We start from the raw sequence: 6,503 nt of genomic DNA, 5'->3' as shown, positions 1-6,503 counted from the left end.
CCTGGATTCAGGAGTTCCTGAGTTCAAATCTGGCCTCAGACACTTGACACTTGCTGGCTGTGTGACCCTGGGCAGGTCACTTAACCCCCATTGCCCCGCAAAACAAACAAACAACAACAAAAATTAAAAAAAAAAAAAAGAAAATTGAGGGGATGCCCATAATTAAGGAATGACTGACCAAGTTGTGATATATGAATGTAATGGAATACTGTTGAGCTGTCAGAAATGATGAGCAGGAAGATTTCAGAAAAACTTGGAAAGACTTACATGAACTGATGCTGAGTGAAGTGAGCAGAACCAAGAGAACGTTGTACACAGTCTTAGCAAGACTGTGTGACGATCAGCTGTGACACTTAGCTCTTCTCAGCAATACAATGATCCAAGACAATTCCAAAAGACTCAGTGTTCTCCAAAAGAAAATGTTCTCCACATCGAGAAAATACTTTTTCACTTTGTTGTTGTTGTTTCTTCTTTTTTATGGTTTTTCCCTTTTGTTCTGATTCTTCTCTCATGACATGACAGATGTGGAAAAATGTTTAACACAACTGTACTTTAAAACCTACATCAAATTGTTTGCTGGCTTTGGGGTGGGGAGGGACAGGAAGAAGGAAGAAAAATTTGGAACTCAAAATCTTACAAAAATTAATGTTGAAAACTATGTTTACATGTAATTGGAAAAAAGAAAATACAATTAAAAGGAAAAAAGGGGAATGGCTGAATAAGTTGTGGTATATGAGTGTGATGGAACACTACTTATGCTATAAGAAATGATGAGATCAATGATTTTAGAAAAAACTTGTACGAAATAATGAAGAGCAACATGAGTAGAACCAAGAAAACATTTTATTTAGTAAGATCCATATTGTTTTATGAAACACTTTGAGCAAATGTTATTTTGACTATAATAAATACTCAAATCAAGTATAAAGGACATATGAAGAAAGATACTTTGTACATCCAGAGAAATGATTAATAAAAGTATGTATAGAACAAATATATGCTTTACTTTTTATTTATACCAATTTGTATCTAATGGTAGCCATTTCTATGGTTAGGGGGGAAGAAGAGAGAAGAAAAAAAAGGATAAAAAGAAATTTACATAATAATTTTATGATATGTTGAAAGGAATACGAAGTTGTGCATAGTAGATCTGCAGTTTCATGTGAAATCATCTTTTAAAAATTGTTTTATGTTATGGAAATCCTTGCTTTATTCCATAGTTGTTTTTTTTAAAGTATAATGTAGACTACAAAAATGACCTTATATTATGTCACCTCTCATGAAAGGTTAAAATTTTATGTAAGAAATTAAACACAATATGTTTCAATGGCATGGAAACTTCTCTGATTTAAATCCAATTTAAACTCTATAATTAATACTAGACTTGGAAAAATAAACTCTTCATCATAGTATTATGATAATATCTACTGTGATAAATATGTGGTTTAATGATCAAGAATTTTAAAGTATATTTCAAAATCTTATGACTTTTTTTTTAGTGAGGCAATTGGGGTTAAGTGACTTGCCCAGGGTCACACAGGTAGTAAGTGTTAAGTGTCTGAGACCGGATTTTAACTCAGGTCCTCCTGACTCCAGGGCTGGTGCTCTATCCACTGTGCCACCTAGCTGCCCCCAAAATCTTATGATTTTAATACCAAATCATAAAAGAAAGTTATTGTAACATAATAGGACTTTATATACCAAAAGTTTGTATTTTATCTTTTTCTTTTTAAAAACTTTTTTTCAATTAACTTTTTTCTCCTTCCCGCCCCATACTTATAAAACAAAAGCAAAATCTTTGTAACAAGTATGTATAGTTGATCAAAATAAATTCCTACATTGGATGAATTAATAGGATTTGTCAACAAAGTAGAAATGCAGGGTGACAGAATAAGAAGTCAAAGATGGCACCTAGTTGTGAGCCTAGGCAACTGGGAGGGTGGTGTTACCCTAAACAGTAATAGGAAAAATAAGGAAGAAAGAAGGGATGGGGAAAAGATAATGACTTTAGTTTTGAGCATATTAAGATATGTATGGGACATTCAATTTGATATATACAATAGGGAGTTGGAAATGTAAGACAGGAAGTCAGGAGAGAAGTTAGGTCTGGATAAGTAGTTCTGGGAATTTTCAAAATTATAATTGAAATCATGACAGCTGATAAGATCATCACATCTCTGGCAGATATCATTACTCCTCTGGAGTCATGTTAGTTCATTCTAATGATCAAGGTTCTTAAATCTTTAAAAAATGTTCACTTTTTACAATTCTATTGTTATAGTATAAATTGTTCTCCTGGTTCTTCTCACTTCACCCTTCATTAGGTCCTACAAGCTTACCATCCTGTATCTCTGAAATACTATTTTTGATGATTTCTTATGGGACAATTGTCTTCCATTACATTACTATATCCTATTTTTTTCAGCCACCTCCTTCTACATATAGAAGTTTCTTTTGGGGGTGACAAGGAACACAAAAAACCCTTTTTGTGTAAATTGTTGTAAGGTATCATATATTTAATCAGTTTAATTTGCCCTGGTTCATTTGCATACCACTGGCAAATAAGTGATCTGCCTGTTAAAAAGTGCATGAAGTGGCATTTGAACCTAGGCATAGGGACTGGATATGTACCTTCACTGATACAGATTATTCCTGGATGAGGAAACTATTTTTACTAATGTAGATATTCACTATCTATCATATTTAGTTTTTCTGAGTTGCCTTGAGGACTCAGAGTTTAAATGACTTGACCAGTATCATACAGTCATTATATGTCAGAGTGAGGTCTCAAATGGAAATGCTGTGCTTCCCCCTCTTTCTTTGTCTTTTTCTCTTTCTCTGTTCTTCTTTCTCTCCTGTCTCTCTTTCTCTCTAGTATATTTAGAGTATCCCAAAAGTAGAAGTGAGGTTTAAAGCTTTAATAACTTCAGAAATATAAATGCCACAAATCTATAAAAACATCATTTAAAAGCTTAATTATTTAAATTTCCCTTGCACTTAATTCATTTAATTTTTAATGATAATTTTTTATTTTAATTTTTAAAAAGACAAGTGTCCTGTTATGCATTTTGTGTGACAGTTCCTACCTGATAATTTCTCAGAGCAATGGATGAATAGAGTTGGTTCTCTTTCTTTTCCACTTGGTTACCTGATCTATCCCTATTGGATTTTTTCTTGTGGACTCATGTCAACACTGTCATCTCTGCATTAAAACTTCATTCTTTAAATGATATTAAGATGGGGCAGCTAGGTGGCACAGTGGATAGAGCACTGGCCCTGGATTCAGGAGGACCTGAGTTCAAATCCGGTCTCAGACACTTGACACTTACTAGCTGTGTGACCCTGGGCAAGTCACTTAACCCTCATTGCCCTGCAAACAAACAAACAAAAAAAGAAATTATATTAAGATGAATTGAAAATATAACACTTTTAGATATTGAACAGTAGCAGATGAATATTTTTATCAAGTTCTAAAATTAATAAGAGTCATTAGGGTATTTATGTTGAATTATAATAAGAAATATCAATATTTTGTAAATAATAATGTAAATAATCTTTCAAATGTTATTTTTAGAAGATAATAGCAGTTATACTTCTAAAGTCATTAAGGCTCAAAAGTACACTAAACTTTTGGAACATGCCATATCTATCATATATAGACAATTAGACCATATATATATATATATTTATATTTATATGTATAAAATATACTATTATATTATATAATTAGTATAAGTGTTTATATACAATATATGTATTTGTGTGTATATATACACAAACACACACGCATATATATATATATATATATATACATACACACAGACACACAAACAAAATATAGCTGTTCTTAGCTTCATTTTCCTCATCTGTAAAATGAATATAATAACAGCTACCTCATCATGTCAGTAGGAGACTTAAATGAGATATTGTAAAACACTATATAAGTTTGAGTTTTTATTATGAAATACCATCATACAAGGAGTCCTGTAATGAGAATATTAGATCAAAGATTTACATGGTGAAGCCTAAAAGTTGAAACTATATTAGGGGATCCCAGCATAACTGTGAGTCTTCTCTTTGTATTTTATCTTAAAACTAGAAGGGACCTTAGAGATTACTTTTTTTTCCCCTTGAGATGTTATGATCTCCTTCCATTTTGCCAGTCTTAGTTATATCTGTCTGTCATTGTATTTTAAAATATTTTAATATTTTAGATGTATAGGTTTCTGAAAAATGGTTCCTCTGGGGCCACATGAAGCATAAGGCATCAAAGACAGTCTCTAGGAGGGGCTATTAGACTGAGCTAGCTTGATCCCTTATGGAATTCAGGACACATCAGTTAAATGATTTGACATCTTGTGAGGGACCCATGGGAAAGTGTTAGTTTTGAAACAGAAGTAACCAGGTATGTGTATGGATGACATAGAGAGTTAGGGTAGTTGGCAATGAATTCAGAACCACTCAAGCCATGGGTGTTCATGAATGAATCAAACAAAAACCATTTGTTAAATTTTTACTATGTGACAAGCACTGTGCTGATCATTGAGGATAAAAAGCAGAAAGTCCCTGCCCTGAAGGAACTTGCATTCTAATACAGGATATTTCATTCAATGTACAGTTATCCCTTCCACATCACTATTTTCCTTATCACTGGTCAGGATAAGAATTTAGATGGAAATTTTGGGGGAGTTTTCCTGAAGCCACAAATGACACATGAAGGCCCACAGATGATGCAGAAAAAGTTTAGAAACTCAGAAATGCATAAAATATATACATAGTATTTCTAATATCAAAATATTTTATCTTTTGTTTTGTGGGGCAATTAGAGTTAAGTGACTTGCCCAGGGTCACACAGCTATTGTCAAGTGTCTAAGGCCCGATTTGAACTCAGGTCCTCCTGAATCCAGGACTGGTGTGCCACCTAGCTGGCCCCTATTTTATCTTTTAATACTATAAACACCCCATAGAAGAAAAAAGAAAACTAATACTTCTGTAGTGTGAAGGGAGGGGCCAAAAATTTTTACGTGAACTTTCCAGATCATGGGGGCTCCTACACCACTAACCCCTGGGATACGGAAGGGATAAATATAATACTTTTATTCATATAGTTTATAAATTGATATAGCAAAATCTGGAATGGATTTAGATTATACAGCCCCAGCTGTGGTTGCTAAAAGAGAAAACACTCAGATACCTACATGCTAAAAATCTTGTTTGCTCTGGGAGCAAATAAATGTATGTTACCTGACTTGCCTATGTTTTAGTACCATTGGTGGCTCTTGTTTCAGATATAAAAAATGCTGCTTATAGAACGGCTGCTGCTGCTGAAGGTTTCTGTTTTCTAAAAATGAATTTGGAAAAGTTCCCAGATTATACATCTGGTCCCCTAATTTACAACTCAAAAGATCAGAACAGTGGGTAAACTTTTCTGTCTCTCTTGCTTTCTTTGAAACACCAGTGGGTGATTCTAGCTTCTAACTAGCTGCTTGCTGACTGTCTAACATGGCTTTGTAAACCTCATGTGCAAGATAGTAAGTAATGTGGTGGGGTAGTTGATGGATCCATCTGCAGAGTTATTTCTGTTGCTTTGAAGAAGCAGCATCCTGCAATAGATATGAGCCATCAATTAAGTTTTCAGTTAGTCCTTCAGTACCATTGCCCTTATCCCTAAAATCCCTAATTATTCCATAGAGCAATCTGTCCCTATTTGTGAAATATAATCCCATTCAAAATGAATAGCATAATCATTCCCTAATAATTCTTAGGGACACTTTGAGTTTGGCTGAAATTCCAAAGCAGAAATTGACTCTGAAATATTTCAAGATCTCAGAACCACAGAAAGAATCGCAGATTATTATATTAAATTATCACCCTTCACTAGCACTGGAATCACACAATCTGAATGCAAAAGTAGAAAGCATTCTTAGAAAAAAATTTACCCAACCAAATCATTTCAAAGATAAGTCTCAAAGAGGTAACATGATACCCAATACATTGCTAGTAATCATGAGTTATTCATTTGTTTAAATGTGTCCAACTCTTTGTGACCCCATGGATCACAGCATGCCAGGCTCTATTCCCCACTATATTCTAAAGTCTGTTCAAGCTCTTATTTGTGGAATTATCTATACATTTCATTCTCTTCCATCCTCCCTTTTACCTTCAATCTTTCCCAACTTCAGGAGCTTTTCCATTGAGTCCCATCTTTGTGACCAAAGTATTTAAGTCTCAGCTTTAGTGATTGTTTCTGTTCTTTTTTAAATTTGCTGAATATGAGGTAAAAACTCATAGTAGTTTTAATTCAAAATACTCTTATTATTAGTGATATAGATATTTTTCACATGACCATTTACAGTTTACAATTTTTTTCTTTGAAAGCTGTACATCCTTTGATTACAGGTGCCTCTTCTCACTAACAGCAGCAAGTAGCACAGAGGATAGAGAAATAAAGAGCTGGGCCTCCCATCAGGAAGACCTGAGTTCGAATTTAGCCTCAGACATTT

This window comes from Dromiciops gliroides, chromosome 1 (genome assembly GCF_019393635.1).
Source record: "Dromiciops gliroides isolate mDroGli1 chromosome 1, mDroGli1.pri, whole genome shotgun sequence".
NCBI lineage: Eukaryota > Metazoa > Chordata > Mammalia > Microbiotheria > Microbiotheriidae > Dromiciops > Dromiciops gliroides.
This window is presented reverse-complemented; position numbering follows the sequence as displayed.